This window comes from Cantharellus anzutake (assembly GCF_015039405.1).
Source record: "Cantharellus anzutake strain C23 chromosome Unknown EI90scaffold_22, whole genome shotgun sequence".
Taxonomy (NCBI): Eukaryota; Fungi; Basidiomycota; class Agaricomycetes; order Cantharellales; family Hydnaceae; genus Cantharellus; species Cantharellus anzutake.
In genome coordinates, this window is record NW_024066972.1 from 563108 (window position 1) to 581619 (window position 18512).

The following is an 18512-nucleotide window of genomic DNA, read 5'->3' on the forward strand; positions in this document are numbered from 1 at the left end:
ATCATCTGACGCCCTCGAGTTATCAGACTGTGCCTGTTTGGCAGTAACTGCAAAAAAGTGTAATCCCAAGTCATGAAGGGTCATGAATTCATGCAGTTTCATGAAACTGCACAGAAATTCATGAGGATTCATGAGGGTTCATGCAGTCTCATGAAAGTTTTCATGAACTTTCATGAAACTTCATGAAGTTTCATGAACCTCCATGAACCTTCATAACCAGTTCAAGTTGGAAATTGACAGGACACATTATGCACCCCCATGCCTCCTTATGAATGTTCATGAATGTGCATGACTTTCCATGAAGAAGAATAGTGTCATATCCATACATACCTGATCTGACCCGATTCCCACACCAACACCAGAGTCCCACTTCACCCACTGGCCAGCCTCCAAGAGTGTACTCTACCTCTGACCTGACATCACTTTCCATCTCCCAACTCCCACCACACTTCTCCACTAAGGTACTACCTTCTGTTCTGTCTCCATACCCTGACCTCAGACACCATGCCATACCTCTGTCTTAGCCCTGACCTCAGACTTTGACCTCACCTCCACTTAAGTAAACTGCATAGGTGACCTCATTTCATTCAATCATCTTTCCCAATATCCTTTTGGACTTCCAACCCTGCCTCTGTAACCTCTGTTACCCCTGGACCTCACAGATGCACCACAGACCCCACAGTTTACTGCATTGTCCCATTGACTCTCACCTTTCTCCCTTACTCCAATTTGGGCAACTGCTTCTTTTCATTCAGCCAGTTAGAGCCATACACCCCACTCCCACCCTTCCTCCTGCTCCTCTAGGCCTGCACCCTCTTTACCCCCTCTCAGATGCACCATTGAGTCAAACCCTTGACCCTTGATGTTGTTCCTTTTCTTAGACCCCTTTGTCTCCATTCAGGCTCCTTGTCCCAATTCAGCCCCCTTTGTTTTCTCTACCCTCCTTATATGTTAGCTCCAAAATTAATGAGAAAACAGTAGTGGCACAGTGCTCCACCTGAGTTGCTGAGGCCAAGGTCCTCATGTATTAAGTCTCCATTCCACTTCTGAAACCATCTGAATCTGCCACCTTCTAACAAATAGAGCCACAATCACAGTCACAATGAGGCTCACCCTGGGTGCATGGTGTCAGAGACCAGATTCAGGACGAATGGAGAAGTCCCTGTGAACAGAGGGCTTTGGCCTCAGCAACTTGTGCCAGGAGCGCTGTGCCTAGTACACATTGGTGCCCTAATTTACAGACTGAGAGGGAACTCTAGAAGAGGGGGAAAACTCTAGTTGATTTTATTACTGAAGTGTAATGTATCTACAGGTTAGGTATATATAGTTACAGAGGGAGTCTAGACAGTGGGCCTGTAAATGGCAGGGGCCGGGCAGAGCAGACCTAATGGAGTTACAGGGTTTAATGGATGGATGGGTTATGACCCAGAAGTGGAATGGAGGGATTGGTCTGAAGGTAGACTTGCAGGGCAGGCAACTAAATTACCCAGTGGAGGTGGGGGTGCATTAGAGCTGTCCAGAGACTTTCAGGGTTCCATACTCAGGGAGGCATAGGTAATATATTGAAATGAGGGGGTGGTGACCATTGGGGGAGTTGGAGGGGATTGCAGAATCTGGGGGCTCCGAGGTTAGTGACAAAGGAGCAGAGGCAATCCAGAGGGACCGGAGGTGGTGGAAGGTGATGGCTGTGGATGGATATGACACATGGCCATATCCACACCAAATCTTCATGGATTTTGGCAATCAAAACTGGCAATAATTTGAGAGAAATCAAGTGTTTTATGTAAGGCAAAGTATTTTTGAGAGCACAGTAAGCAGAATAAGTGCACATATAGTGAACCAGCTCATCCAAATTCCTTCATATAATCTGGGACTATTGCATCACAATGAGATACAGAAAAAAGCCTTAATTCATGTGACAAAAATGGTACCTACCACATAACATTTGATGGAGAATTGAAGGAGAGACAAATGGGGGAAAATTTGGTTGCACCTTGCACACTCAAGCCATGTGCTGCTCAGTCATGACTCTCCATGAAGAGTCAGGAATATTCATGGAGGGTTAGGAATATTCATGAAGGGTCATGAGCATTCATGTGCAGGTATGGGAATTTTTGGGCATGCTCATGAATTCCTGTGAAGAGTCATGACCATACATGACCATGCATGGACATTCATGGCTCTGCATGAGGATTCATGATGCATGGCTTCATGACTCTTCATGAAGTCAGCAGTCATGAACCTTCATGAAGGTTCATGCTTGCCAAAAAAAATTGACTTTTTGGGTTGAAAATTAATGATTTCAATATAAATATTGTATATAAGCATGAAGGTTCATGAAGTGGATTACACTTTTTGATAGTACCTCCTGTTTGGATGGCCTGGACGAGGAGCCGCTGTTGCACCCTTGTCTCCCTCCTACAAGGGACTTCATCTCTTTCAGCTCCTGACAGAGTTGACCTGTCTGAGCAGCTACCGCTGATGCGATAGCTGATTCCCAGCCTGCGTTTGACTGAGGTGTTGTTGGACCTGGGCCAAATTGGCCGATCCAGGTGGTGATTTGGCCAGGGAAGTTCCCTGGGGAGTATGCCTGGGGCTGCAGCAGCAAATGCTGCCCCTGGAATGGTGCTTGTTGTGCCATTGGTGCGGTTTGCACCATGTATGGTTGGAAGCCCCTTTGAGGAGGCTGGGGGTATGCAGTGCCTGTTGGCATCGCGGATGGTTGTTGGTTTGCAGCACTCATTTGTGCCGCGTGCATTGTGTAGTCCATGGCACTTATCTGCACCCGGTGTTGTTGTTGTTCTGGGGAGTCTTGCTCCCTGGGTTGTCATATGTCGATGTCCAGTGGCTTGTTCGGATCAAATCAAGGGTTGCCTCCCCAGAGAACGACATTTTCATTGTTTTGTTTCTCATGGTGGTGGGAGGGGTTTAGGTTCTTGTGTGTGTGGGATTCACCACAAGTGTGTGTGGTTTTACACATGAGCCTGTAGTTCACATGATCTAGGTAGGTTACTCCTAGCCCATGTGATGTCTGGCACATGGTGTGGCTGTCTGGGCAAGTTGCTCGCCCAGAATCTTCCCATGCTCTTGGCTGTGGGCAATCGCCCTTTGGCTTTTCCGCCTCTGTTTGTGGGGGCATAGTGATGCCAAGAGTTCCCTATCTTCTTTGATAGGGAGGTTTTCTGGTTCCCTCACATTTTGTAGTGTGAGGTACTTGTCCAGGTGGACGAGGTCATTGCAATTTCCTAGGGGTTCCCATGTGGTGTCCCCTAGCTCCCATTTGACCTTAAACCAGAGTTCATCATAAACCCACATGTGGTTTAAGATTTCGCAAACTACTGCTTCGCAATCAGGGTCTTCCCTGAAATCGTAAAATATGTTTACTCCCTATTTGGGAAGATTTCTTGGTCATTCGGCTTGTGGGGTGTGAGCTGGGATACATGGAATCTTGGGTGGATTCTGTCAGGGCACATACCCTGACTTAGCCCAGACCTGGACCCGCATCCGGACCTGCTCCACTTCCCACGCACTTCCCGCACCGCACGCTCCGTGCGCTGCATGATCCGACCCCGGATCCCACCTCATGTGACTTCCAGGTATCCCCGGAAGTTTTCACCATATTGGGGCCACTGGGAAAGTGAGAAGTTAACCTTCTTCTCACTTTCTTACCCACAGTAGTCCTGCCCTGAGATGGGCTGTGTTTACAGGTTGGACTGTGGACTGTAGAGAGGGGTCATGGGGACCTGGGGTCCGTCCCCTGACAGATTCCATGTTGTTCAAGTTGTGGTGGCAACTTGAGGACATAATTTGATGTCTCTGGAAATGTTTTCAGAATTTCATAAGGCCCTATATACAGGGGCTTTAGTTTGCCTGCCCTCCCTTTGGGTAGGTTCAACTTATCCGTGGATAAGTATGCAAGCTTGCCTTTTCCCAAAGGCAGGTCCAGGCATCTTTTCTTATTTGCCTGGATTGTTTGAGCAGCATGATTGTGTATTATCACATCGTGTGCTGTCATGAGGTTTTCCTTCACCTTTTGGGTGAAGTCGTTCACTCCCTGGTAGTCCAAGGGTGGTGCTGTTAGGCACATCTTTGGCATGTGGCCATATATTAATTTGAATGGGGCAAATCCTGTCGATGTGTTCGAGCTCGCATTGATTGCGAATTCTGCCATCGACAGCTTCGCTGCCCTGTCACGTTGATCTGGTCTGACCATCGCATGTAGTATCTGCACTACTTTTTGTATCATTCTTTCCACTTGGCCATCGCCTTGCAGATGGAATGTGTCAGGGCACACCCACCTGACCTGGGTCCACCTGGACCCACCCAGCCACACCTCACCTGCTACCCCGCTGTCCATCCCTCTCCTCCCTCCTCCCTCTTTCCCTCTTTCTTCTCTCTCTTTCTTCTCCTTTCTTTATTTCATTCTTCTCATCATTCTCTTCCTGTTTACTCCTTCTATCTACACAGACCACTTTCCTTTGTATCAATGTACTATTGACCCATCTGGCCCAGACACCCCGGACAGCTTCCCACTGTGCCCAGCATGCACGCATGCAGCAGATGCTCTCAGGATCCCCCACAGGGACACCTGGATGGCTGTGGCTGTCTCTGAGGATGACATGGCACCTGTCATATGACTCAAGCCGCATGTACATAAATGTACCTGAAGTGGGAACCGAAGAAGTAACCTTCTTCTCACATTCTCCACTTCAGTCTGAGTGGCCAGGGACTGCTGTCCCTTTCCGGACCTGCCAGTATGCACACTTGGTTTGCACCCCGCAAGGGCCCCTCTGCCGGGCGATACATCCGGACCCCCTCTACCCCGGATGCGTCCCTGACAGAATACAGTTGTGAATTTCAACTGCACACCAAGTATTCGGTGCAGTTTGCACCAAAATTTTGACGTGAATTTCGAGTCTTGATCTGATATGATCAAGTGTGGTAGACCGTGAAGTCTTACAACTTCATGAAGGAATACGAATGCTAGTTCTAATGTGTTCATTGTTGTTTTTATTGGAACGTTGGATGTCAACCTGCAGATGATTACCCAGAGGTAATCATATCCCAAGCTTGTTGGGAATGGACCTGTGAAGTCCATGGCTATTGATGACCATGGTGTTTCCGGGGTCGGGAGTGGGTGAAGCAGTCTGGGATTTCTCCTGGTGCTTTTCTTTGTTGTCTGACAAGTTCCACAAGACCTGCAGAACTTGTGGGTGTCCCTCCTCATCGACTTTCACCAGAAGTATCGATGGAGGGATTCCACTGTTTTCTTGGATCCTAAGTGTCCAAGTGTTTCATGGATGTTTTCAAGGATTATTCCTCAAATGGACTTCCTTTGGTAGTTTCCTTTCGGGACTACTATTTGGGTCATCCCTCCTTCTCCAAGTTATCAGCCCATCTTTTATGGAGAAATTTGTGAAATTCCCCGGGTTCTCTAGGATTTCCTGGTGGATCTGGCTTTGCATGTATCCAGATTTTATTGCCTCAATGAGGTCTTTTCTTTCAAATTGTTTTTGAAGGTTCTCTTCTGGAATTATGATTTCTTCCAGGTTTTGGGCACTCCCCCCTAGAGTTTCCTCTAGGGTATTTCTCACATGTATTGCTGCAGGTCTCTTTTTCTCTGAGTTTTTACTCAGAGTACTGCTTAGCAGCAGTTCTTCGTATTCCTCGACTCTGTCAGGGATAATATCTTCTGCATTTTTATCCAGATGGATATCCACCAACACGTAGTCATCGAAATGCAGATCCTTGTCAGTTGACGAGTCATAGTACCGTGAAAGTGCATCTGCCACTTTGTTCTTGTGGCCTTCCACATATTTTATTTCGCAATTAAGCTTGCGAAGAAGGCTTGTGTCAGGGCACACACCCTGACTAGCCCGGACCCGGACCTGCGTCCGGACCCGCTTCCACCCGCTGCACTTCCCGCATGCGCGCACGCTCCGCACGCCACATGCTCCGGACCCGGTGCCTACTCCTTCATGTGACTTCCAGGTATCCCCGGAAGTTTTCCTGATATGGTGGCCACTGTGGGAAGATGAGAAGTTAGCTTCCTTCTCATCTTCTTACCCACAGTAGGCAAGTGTACCTACTACTTCTTTATCTTATACATCTTCTTACCCACAGTAGTTGTTGCCCTGGATAGGGCTGTTCATAGGTCAGGCTGTGGACCATAGGGGAGGGTCATGGGGACCCGGGAGTCGTCCCCTGACAGCTTGCCATCTCAGGTGTCTACCTGAGTTGTGGTTTTTCGCTTTGAAATATTCCAAAGCTTTGTGATCCGTGATTACTGTGAATTCACGGCCTCCCATGAGATCATGTTGCCATCTCATGAGTGCCTCGAGGATGCCCAGTGCCTCAAGCTCATAGGCAAAGTACCTACGTTGTGTATTGGTAAACTTCTTGGACATGAATGCAGCTGGGTGGCTGGTCTGCCACTTTCACCTTGTCCAATTAGTGCACCCATGCCCACTGGGCATGCGTCTGTTATGACCCAGACATGGAGTTTGCTCCTCTTTTCTTCTGAGAGGCTTTCCGGTGGATTCCACTGGATGGGCTTCAGAATTGGAGCCCTGCATGTGAGATGTTTAATCTTGTCAAAGCATTTCTGGTGGAGTGGTGTCCACCTGAATGTCTGGTTGTTTGAGCAGATTGTTTGCAGTGGCCCTGTGTAGCCACTGACGTTCGGCATGTGTCAGAGACCAGGTTGAGATGAAGGAGTGTCTCCATGGCGGAGGGCTTCAGCCTCAGCGACTTATGCCAGGAGCGCTGTGCCAAGTAACATGTCCATGCCCTAACTTACTAAACTGGCAACCAGAACTGAAGGGGGTAAACTCTAGTCGATTTTATTACTGAGGTGTAACCTATGTACAAGTTGAGTATATATATAGTTACAATGAGGGCAGGCCCACAAATGGCGGAGGTGAGCAGAGCGGAGCTAATGGGGTTAGACATTAGCCGATTGAATATTACCAACGAGTCAGGTTATGGGGTTAACGGAAAGGTAGGCGATGGCCTGGAAATGGAAAGGAGGGATAGGCCCGAAGGTGGGCTTGCAGGGCAAGCGAGTGTATTGCCCAGCGGAGGCGGGAGTGCACTAGTGGACGTCGGAACTGTCTGGAAGCCTTTGGGGCTCTGTACTTAGGGAGGCGTAGGTAATAAATTGAAAAGAGGGGGTGGTGACCATCAAGGGGTACCGAGGTGATTGCGGAACACAGGAGCTCTGAGGTTAGTGAAGAAGGAGCGGAGGTAGACCAGAGGGATCGGAGGGAGTGGAAGTTGATGGCCGGGGATGGATATGACAGCATGAATATTGATAGATATTCTACCATTCCCAGGAATTGTAGGACTCCTGTGTGGTCTGCTGGCTCTCGCCAGTTGCGGATTTTTTCCATTTTATCCGCTTGAGTGTGGATGCCTTGTTTGTCCATGCGGCTTCCTACAACATCTAGGATTGGAGCAAATGGCTGGAATTTTTTCTGGCTTATATAAAACTTCGCCCCCTTGAGGTGAGTGAACAACCACAATAATGCTTTATTGTGGTTCTCCACCAAGCTTGTGCTGGTGAATATATCGTCGAACCAGACATGTAGGCATCTGCCTACTTCTCCTCATAGTTCCCAGGTCAACATGCACTGGAAAGTAGAGGGAGCGTTTCAGTCTCCTTGCTGCATCATGTTTGAGTTGTACATCCTGTGGGGCATAGAGAACATTGTCCTATGGACGTCATCTGGATCCACATGTATTTGTTCATACGCGTCCGACATATCGATCTTGGATTGGTATGTTGCTCTGGCAACTGATTCTTGGATCAGTCGCATGTCTGGCATTGGTGTTGAGAATTGTGTTTGAATTACGATTCCTCATGTCGATTACCATGCACAAAGATCCATCTGCTTTGTGGATACACAGTAGTGGGCATGCTCACTCACTGCTTGCAGGATACTACCATCCTGCTTTTACATAGCAATCTATTTTGGTCGCTAGTGCTGCAGGACATCTCGGGGTGTTTTCCCAAAATTTCTTGTTCGGATCCTTTAGTGGGATTCAATGGTTCACCTCCCTCAAGGGAGGCATCTCTAATGGCACTGGTGCCATTATTGTTTCAAATTTCTCTCTCCACCACTCCCTGAGTATTTCGAACTCAGGGCTGTTCATGGAGAGTCTTTCCAGATGTGGTACATCTGGAAGTTCTAGTCCTTCTGGACTAGGATTGGGCCAACCTTCAGGGTACTTTCTTTCGATCACCCTGAGGTGTGTTTCTGTCTCACCTCCCTGTCAGGGGGGCTTCTTTTTTGGCTGTTCTCGAGCTCTTGCTCGAGTTTTCCACATGTGTGATCTCACCACCTTATCTTCCAGTCAACCCCCATTCCCAACAGATTTTCCATATCTAACCTGTCATTCCTTCGCTCTGACTCTTGAGTTTAATTCACTGCTGTACTTATTACATCTCGTCTGCCTAACTTCCTTGCTCCGATTCTCATCAATGTTTCCCAGATGTCTGGCCACCTTACCTTCCAGTCAGCCTCAGTCACATCCCCACATCCAACTTGTCATTTCTTCACTCTGACTCTTGAATTTAATTCACTGCTCTACTCATTACATATCTTCCAGTCTGTCACAACCAACAAATCCTGGGGCTCTGTCAGTGGCGAATCAATGCTGATAGGCAAATCCGCTGACCTGAAACCCATCCTAACCAGCCCCCAACCTGATGTCTGCCCCCCTGTCCTATCAAGTGAGACTTGGTCAACAATCTGATGCTGGACCTTGCCAGGATTCTGACCTCACCTCCAGTTCCCGAGCCCTTGGCACTCCCGGCATCCAGTCCCTCTAGTCCCCCCCGCCTCACCTCCATCTGAACCACACCCATCACTCCGCTATGTGGTCATGGCCATTCACTGCACCCAGACCTCCGCCTGCATCCAGACCTCCACCCGCATCTGTACCTCTGCCTGCCTCTGATGCTTCTGGTTGCCCTCCACCTGTGGTCAGGTCAACACTCCCACTCCCCTCAGGACCTCTGCTGGTCATCATGCTGTCCTTGTGACAGTACTGATGGATCAACCTCTGTTTTGCAGACTTGTGTCGGCACTGCATGCTGACCTCCACTTTTCTCCTCTGGCCATTTTTGTCACTCACCAGCATACCATTCATTCCTTGCTGAGTGCCTATATTGTTCATCCATTCATTCACTTAACTTGCTGATATTGGCACTTGATCCATGTGCTGATGCACTTCTTGTTCATTCACTTAACCTGTCAATATTGGCACTTGATCCACTTTGCTTTAGTTCATTTCTTGCCTCTCATTTCCCAGGCACTTGTCTTTATTCAGTTTGACAATCCCTGCTTATTTCCATGCTAGACCGCACCGGACTGACTGGCCCTTCCATATTTCCCCTTGCCTATTTATATCTTGTAAATACTTTCAGGGACCTTAGTCTGAAATCAACTAGAGTACCCCCCTGTTCTGGTCCGAGTCCCTCCTTCTGCAAAGGGGGCTTCCCCCCCTCTGAGTCCATGCTTGCAGAGTCCGCACTCCTCCTACAGGTCCGCTCTGCCTGCAAGTCTTGTTTGAAGTCCACTGTAAGTGTCAATCTGTAAATACGGGATCTCCCCCAGATGTCAAGCTCAGGGCACAGTGCTCCACTTGAGTCACTGAGGCTGTGTGTCAGGGCAATAGCCCCAAACCCCAAGCCATATGTAATTACAAGATACATATAGTCATGTGGGTAAGCGGTAACTTCCGTTAACTGCTTACACACACGGTAAAATACACATATCACTTATGGCTCTGTGTGCTGAGCTACCCCACTGAGACCTTACACTTTTTTAAGTGTATGAGGTGTGTTTTACAACACAACCCACCAAATCTATCAAATCTTAGCAACTTGACTCGGTAGCGCCAATGGCGCCTAAACATGCCCACAAGGGCAAGGTCACGTCTGCAGCGATGATAAAGAAAAACGAGCAGTTTATAAAGAAACTGCAATCTCCCATCATGGGAGATTCAAATCAGCAGCCGTCATCAGATGATGACAAGGATCAACTTGATCCAGAGAGAAAAACCACCTCAGGGCTGGTCCCTGAAGGTTTTAAAAACTTATGTGGAGTAAGTGCGGGGCCCAATACCCCTAGAACTCCACGTCACATCAATCTCACCCAAGCTGGGGAAGATCTTCCACCTCCTCAGGAGGTGATCGACTTGCGCAATAAACACGTAAGTGCCGAACAATCAGCCCAAAAAGCTGATTGGATAGAGTTGCAGGAAACTCCAGGGCCCCACTATCCCCTGGAGTCCTCCCCCATGTCCCCAAGTCAAGCCCCAAAGGCAGACAAAGGGAAACAGAGGGAAGAACCTCTGTGTCGGCTATCTGAAAAACTACTGTCCAAATGGAGGATGGAAAATGAAGACCAACTTCTTCTCAGGCTAAAGGCCCGAGAAGGTGCAAAGAAATGCCCTGAGAGCAGGATCTCCCAGAGCACTGTAACAGGGAAATCCATCCCAACATCACACAGGCTCACAGGGGGGACAGTAGTCTCCTGGCCTACTGACTGTCACTAAAAGAGGTCCTAGAGTACGGTGTTTTTGGTGTCGCAGTTGTGGCTGTGCAGTCACGGGACTACCCCAACTGTTAGAACTTGCGGATTCGGATGACTCCGGAATGGAATCGGAGACTTAGCATGGAAGGACCTCGGCCTCAGCGACTCAGGCGGAGCGCTGTGCCATTGCTGGTTGTCCTAGGGGTCCCTAATTTCGGATCTAGCAGAGGGAAAGTCTCTTGGGGGAATTCATGTCGATTTCGGACTGAGGTTACAAGTTACTAGGTACATTGTATATAAGGAGAGGTCCGGAATCAAAAGGAACAAGGGTAGGACAAAAGGAGACAAAGGGAGATGGAAAGAGGAACAACACCGAGGGTCAAGTGTTTGACTCAATGGTGTTTCCCAAAGGAGGACTGAAGGGCCAAGGCCCAAGAAGGAAGGAAGGAGGATGGGAGTTGGGAATGGCTAGCTGACTGAATAGAAGGGAAGCAGCAGCCCAAATAGGAATGAGGGAGAATAGCGGAATTGAAATGGACAATGCAATAGTTGCAAGGTCCGGAGTAAGTCTGGAAAGTCCGAACTCGGAGGTTAAACAAAGTCCGAGGTCGGAGCTAAGACCGGAGGTTCCGGAGACGAGACGTGAACGGGATACCGGAGCGGAGGTCCGGAGTCGGGAGCATAGGTTTTGCGTACTCATCTGGAGGGTGTCGAGGTTGGGGTCGGACCCGGAATGTTCCGGAGTCGGACCGAAGGTGGTGTCCGAGCCGGAGGTGGGATAACCTCTTGGGAGTCGGCAAGGAGAAAGTGATGGAAGGGAAGTAGGGCTCCGGAAGTCGGAGTTCGGAGTTCCAGGAGCCCGGAGCGGAGGTCGGGATTGTATGGATATGACACCAACTACACTCGCCAATGTATGTACATGAAAGAATGAAAGAGCACTGTTTTGTAGTGCAAGGGTTGATCCCTGCAACAGCACGGAAGCTCTGTCAGGGGACGGTCCCCGGGTCCCCATGACCCCTCTCTCTATAGCCCACAGCCCTGTGTGTGAACAGCCTATCCTAAGGCACAACCTACTGTGGGTAAGAAAGTGAGAAGAAGGTTAACTTCTCACTTTCCCACAGTGGCCCCAATATGGCGAAAACTTCCGGGGATACCCAGAAGTCACATGAGGGGTAGGAACCGGGCCCGGAGCATGCAGCGTGCGGAGCATGCAGGGCAGAGGCACACATGCAGGTCCAGGTGGTCCGGACACAGGTCCGGGTCCGGGCTAGTCAGGGTGTGTGCCCTGACAAGCTCCAAAAGAACTTCCGCTGTTTACACTACCCCATGCCATGCCAGACAAGGCAAGGTTGCCAACCTCAGAGGAGGTCTCCGAGATCATGAAGAGGAGGTGAACCGAAATGAGGGAGTTTGCTGAGGAAGCCTTATGGAAAAGTAAGGAAAAACCAGCGAACAGCCCCCTCTATGAAAGGGAAGCACCCTCTGCAATGGCCTCACCTAAACAAAGCGAGCGTGGAGTGTTCACTCCAAGAACTCCTTCTGGAACCCCCAGAAGCGGCAATGTCAACTGGGGAGAGTCACTACTCACCCAGCCAAATTTCCTCCTGGAAAACCAGGAATTGTGCATAATAAATGCAATAAACTCGATCCAAAAAAAGATTGAGGAAATGAGCCATAATAGCATGGCTTGTCTAGAGATAACTCTAGAAAGAATGGCCAACGCAATTGATGCGTTGACTGACAAAATCAGCGAGCAGATGGACTTGCTGAAGGAGATAAACTTCTCACAAAATAGTGAGGAAACAAAAAAAAATATCCCTGGGCCACAGGCCAGGACAAAACCAGAACTCATGAAAAATTCACGAAAAGAATGACCAGTGAAAGCACACTGGAGTATCATCAGCGACTTGACAGAGATGCTAAGGAGATCCTTCTCCCAAGGATAGGAGAAGACGATGCCAAAAGAAGGCACCATTCAGAAATCAGGAGGATTGTCATATCTGTACAATCCCAACCTCTGCTCCAGGCTCCCGGAACTCCGAACCTGACTTCTGGAGTCCTACTTCCCTTCCGTCACCTTCTCCTTGCCGACTTCCAAGAGGTTATCCCACCTCCGGCTCCAACACCACCTTTGGTCCGACTCCGGAACATTCCGTCTCCGACCTCATCCTCGACACCTTCCAGACAAGCACGCAACACCTATGCTCCTGACTCCGGACCTCCACTCCGGAATCCCGTTTGCGTCTCTGTCTCCGGAACCTCCGGTCTTAGCTCTGACCTTGGACTTTGACCCCACCTCCACTTATACCCATTGTATTGGTTAGCTCATTCCATTTAATTACTTTTGCCAATATTCCGGAGTTTAACTTCCGAGTTCGGACTTTCCGGACTTACTTCGGACCTTGCAACTATTGCATTGCTCCATTCAATTCCGCTATTCTCCCTCATTCCTATTTGGGCTGCTGCTTCCTTTCTATTCAGTCAGCTAGCCATTCCCGACTCCCATCCTCCTTCCTTCCTCCTTGGGCCTTGGCCCTTCACTCCTCCTTTGGGAAACACCATTGAGTCAAACCCTTGACCCTCGGTGTTGTTCCTCTTTCCAGCTCCCTTTGTCTCCTTTCAGAGTACCCTTGCTCCTTTTGATTCCGGACCCCTCTTTATATACAATGTACATAGTAACTTGTAACCTCAGTCCGAAATCGACTTGATTTCCCCCAAGAGACTTTCCTTTGCTAGATCCGAAATTAGGGACCCCTAGGACAACCAGCAATGGCACAGTGCTCCGCATGAGTCACTGAGGCCAAAGTCCTTCCACACTAAGTCTCCGATTCCACTCCGGAGTCGTCTGAATCCACCCAATCTAACAAGGAGAATCGGCATGTACCAAAGGTTCGGCCAAACATCCACCTTCGATGAACCTCTTAAACAGAGAGGTAACACAACCACACTCTCTCAAAACAATGAGAGAATACAGATACAACATCAGGCAAGATCGCCCGAAACTAAAGAAACACTGTGAGGAAAATTCCCTCCAGTGAAAACCCCCCCAAAGGAGAGATCTCCATTGGATAGCGACCCCACGAAGGCAGGGGAGCAAGAGGAGTACCTGGAGAAATGGTACGAAAAGGCCATAAGAATGGCCAAAGTGACAATACTCACTCCCTACCCAGAGGGAGTGAAGCCTGAAGCTCTAAAGAATGGGCCAGCTTTCCCTGACAAGAAATGGTCAGGGGAGAACAACATGGAGTCATTCTGGCAGTGGTTCACAGAACTACTGGGATTCCTTGCCTCGCGAGGATGCAAAGGTCCCCAATTCAATGAAGTCCATCTGGACTGCTTGATTCATGGATTAGGGGGACCCGCATTCAACCTCGGAATAAGACTCCGAGACGAAACTCTCCTCAGAGGAGACGAGGGCATGTTCCTCAAAGTTCTCAACATACTGATGAGAACCTTCTTCAAAGCCTCTGCCATGTTGAACATGACAAAGAAGTACCGCAACATTAAATACAAAGCGGAAAAAGGCTTAAAACAGTTCTACTTAGAACTGTCTAAAGCAGCGTCCCAAATGGGGACGCTGCCAGACCAGGTGTCTTTAGCGCCAGGTTTTTAAACAACATTCCCCTTGAATGTGTTAGAACTGGGCGAGGGTGGACGATTCCAGAGGGGAACCAGAGACTTAGCAAGGAGGGACCTTGGCCTCAGCGACTCAAGCAGAGCACTGTGCCATTGCTGTTTGTCCATTTGATCCTTAATTTCATAGGAGGTGAGCAGGAAGTCTCTGGGGGGCATTTCAGGTCGATTTTAGACTAAGGACTAAAACGAGTATGTACAAGCGCTGATATATATAATGGAGAGGGCGAAAGCACAAGGAAACAAAGGGGATCCAAATCGGAACGAAGGTGTCCGAACAGGAACAAAGGGATGACCGAAGTGGAGCGGTACCGAAGGTCATAAGGCAGAACCTGTGGTACGTCCAAAAGGAGGTAAGGAGGGCGAGGCCCAGAGGGGCAGGAGGATGAGGGGAAGTGGGGATGATGACTAACTGGCTAGAATGGGAAGAAGCAGCAGTCCAAATAGGGATGAGGGGAAAATGCGAGAGATACATTACAAGCGGCAAAAGTGCCAAAGGTGATCTGTGGAGCTCAGAGGTTGCGGAGCTTACAGAGGTTACAGAGGTGGGGTTGAAAGTCCGAGGAATATTGGCAATGGTGAGGTCACCAATGCAATGGACTAAGGCTGAGGTGGAGTCAAAGTCCGAGGTAGGAGCTATGACGGAGGCTTGGAGCAAAGGTACGAGCAGTGTCCGAGTACGAAGTACGGGACAGCGGTGGAAGGTCGTAACTTGGCGGGGGGTCGATGGAAGAGGGCCAGAGGGAAGAGAGAGGAAGGAGGAAGGAGGAAAGGTGTGGAGGAGAGGAAAGGTGTCAGGTCCGAAGGTGAGTATCGGAGCGGACGGGAGAAGAGTAGGAGGGTGATGGATGGGTGGAGGTGTTGTGGGGAGGAAGCGGAGGAGTGGGAGGAGTAGTAGGAGGGTGGCGAGAGGGGTGGTGTTCAGTCCAAGGTGGGTATCAGAGCGGATGGAGATAGGACAGGAGAGGGACGGAGGAGTGGAGGTGACATGGGAGGTGAGAGGAGGTGTGGTGCCAGGACCGAAGGTGAACATCGGAACGGACAGCGGTAGGGTAGGACTCTGGAGGTGGTGAAGAAGGAGGTCCGGAGTCGGGTCAGGATCGGGTATGCACGGATATGACAGAATGGAAGAGGGAAATGATTGCTCATGACAGAATCAGAGTGGACTGCTCCTCAAATGAGGAGATGATAAAAGCAATATTTCGTGTAGACAAGATAATCAATGGGCTGAAGATGTCTTCAGCCTACAAATCGGGATATTATACCTGAACAACCACCATGGCAACCATGGGCCGTGGTAGAGCCCTCCCATCAGGAAAGAAGGCTGAAGAGCCAAAATGTCATATCCATACAATCCCAACCTCCGTTCCAGGCTCCCGGAACTCCGAACCTGACTTCCAGAGTCCTGCTCCCCTTCTGCCACCTCCTCCTTGCCGACTTCCAAGAGGTTATCCCACCTCCGGCTCCAACACCACCTTTGGTCCGACTCCGGAACATTCCGTGTCCGACCTCATCCTCGACACCTTCCAGACAAGCACGCAACACCTATGCTCCCGACTCCGGACCTCCACTCCGGAATCCCGTTTGCGTCTCTGTCTCCAGAACCTCCGGTCTTAGCTCCGACCTCGGACTTTGACCCCACCTCCGCTTATACCCATTGTATTGGTTAGCTCATTCCATTTAATTACGTTTGCCAATATTCCGGAGTTTAACCTCCGAGTTCGGACTTTCCAGACTTACTCCGGACCTTGCAACTATTGCATTGTCCATTTCAATTCCGCTATTCTCCCTCATTCCTATTTGGGCTGCTGCTTCCTTCTATTCAGTCAGCTAGCCATTCCCGACTCCCATCCCCCTTCCTTCCTTCTTGGGCCTTGGCCCTTCATTCCTCCTTTGGGAAACACCATTGAGTCAAACACTTGACCCTCGGTGTTGTTCCCCTTTCCATCTCCCTTTGTCTCCTTTCGTCCTACCCTCGCTCCTTTTGATTCCGGACCCCTCCTTATATACAATGTACATAGTAACTTGTAACCTCAGTCCGAAATCGACATGAATTCCCCCAAGAGACTTTCCCTCTGCTAGATCCGAAATTAGGGACCCCCAGGACAACCAGCAATGGCACAGCGCTCCGCCTGAGTCGCTGAGGCTGTCACGGCCGTGCATTCCGGCCCGTTAGCCGCCCGTCCCGATGCTGCCCGAGCCCGTTCCCGCTATGCGAGCGTGAGCGCGAGTCCCAACCTCAGCCCTATCCTCCCTGAGGACTCCCTGCTCACTCCCCCGCTTGCCCCTAGGCTCCCCTACACTTGGCCGACTCCCCTGCTGCTGCACCAACCTTCCCACCCTGAGTCCGCCTCCGGCACCGTGCCCAGCGTGACTCCTCTACCCCACCCACTTGGCCCCTACAGGGCCGCTACCAATCCTGCGCCCGACTCCGGCCCAACTCCGAGTCCAGCGCCGCTACGATACCATCGCCGCTATCGCGGCCCTACGCTCTTTCCTTTATTTATCTGTTATTGTTTGTTTTGACCCTCGGTCATTGCCGGCCGCTATGCGGCCAACCCCGCTCCTTATCCTTGTTTGCTTCCGGACCCTTCGGCCTTCGGCCCGGGTCCGCTTCCATTCATTTCTTCCTCCTATATATATCCTGTATACTACCTTTAGCTCTAATATCAATATGACCATGACCCCTAAGTCCTGACCCCAACAAGGCAACCCCAGTGAGTCCGAAATGAGGGCCAAGAGACAGCTAGGGGGCACAGCACTCCCTTTAGAGTTGCTGAGGCCAAATGCCCTACCCTCGGGCCTTGTCAGAACCATGCGAAGGTTCGCTGAGGGTAGCCGTAGGCGACTGAGCGTTGCCCGCTAGTGGTAAAGGCGTCCTACACCCGACCGAGCTTTAGCGAGGGATAAACCCCACCAATCTCGAGGCCGAGGCTACTTAGGTGAGTGAGCTGGGATTTCGGCTTCAACGACTCTAGGAGGAGCGTTGCGCCTCGTTCTCGACGCGGTCCCGATACTTAGAAGGTCAGAGGTCTCGCGGGGACAGAGGTAAGCTCTAGGGGGTAATTCTAGTTGATTTCGAACTACAGTACAAGCATTAGTTACAAGCTGTATATAAGCGCTAGGGAACTGAATAGGGAATAAGTCGCCAGATCTCGCGGAGATTGCGGGCGGAGAAAAGGAGGAAAACAAACAAGAGCACGTGTTCAAGACAGCGAAGGTCAAGCGTGACCTTCGCCGCGAGGTAACAAGGTGCAGCGAAACATGGGACAACAGGTCGCGGCGCTCTGCACCGCTAGGTCGTTCAACGACAAACAAGAGAGGGGTTGTGGAGAGGTGGCGGGAAGTGGTTAGACGGCGACGGGCGGCGAGCGGAGTGTGCGGGGAGTGTTCGGGCGTGGGAGAGGGTCAGGGAGGAGGTCGTCTGGCCCCAGGGAACGCCGGGTCGTGACAGGCCTTGTCTAAGGCATCGCTGCCATCGCGGCCAATAGCGGCCCGCATCGGCGACCTTCGGTGCCGACCCTGGACCAGTGTCTAACAATACATCCTCGAAAAATTCAAGGAAAACTGACCAAAAGTCAGTCCCAATTTGTGGCAAATGCGGCAAAATAGGGCAAACGAAAGATTGCCCAAAACATAATGCAACAAGCGATGAAAAACCAAGGCACATAGCCACCATGGAGATCGCGAACGCATCAGAAGAGTCAGAAGACTCATCAGACGAAAAACCAGAGGACAACTCTGGTGACTCCGGAGCATCAAGCTTCGAAGTGGAGGACCCATACGAGGGACCTCAATACTCACCCAACTCAGAGGGTGAGGAAGTTAACGTTGGGACCATAAGATGGGCCCAATGTCAGTCATCAATCACAATGACATAAATTATAAAATCAAACTGGCCATAGCATGCCAGTTAGAAAACACGGCAGACAAGAAAATCACTGAAGCCTTGGTGGAAGCACCAAGAAAAGATGCCTTGGGGAAATACACCAAAGTACCCAAGGAAAACAAGGAGAAAGGGAAGAAGGATCAAAAGTCCATCGAAACCCAGACCCCCTTGTTTGATGCGAAATTCCGCATCTCAAAAGATGTGGGAAAATACCCTGCAAACAGACCGCTCTCAACAAAGAGAATGCTGATGGCTCACATAAAAATAGCAGGCATAAAAGCCTATGCACTATTTGACAGTGGAGCCGAAACAGACACTATATCGCCGGACTTCATCCACATGGTCCATATCCCAATTCTCCAATTGGAGAACCCAGTCATCCTTCAAATGGGGATGACAGGAACAAGATCACAGATCCTGTTTGGAACAAACGTGGACATGGAGATCAA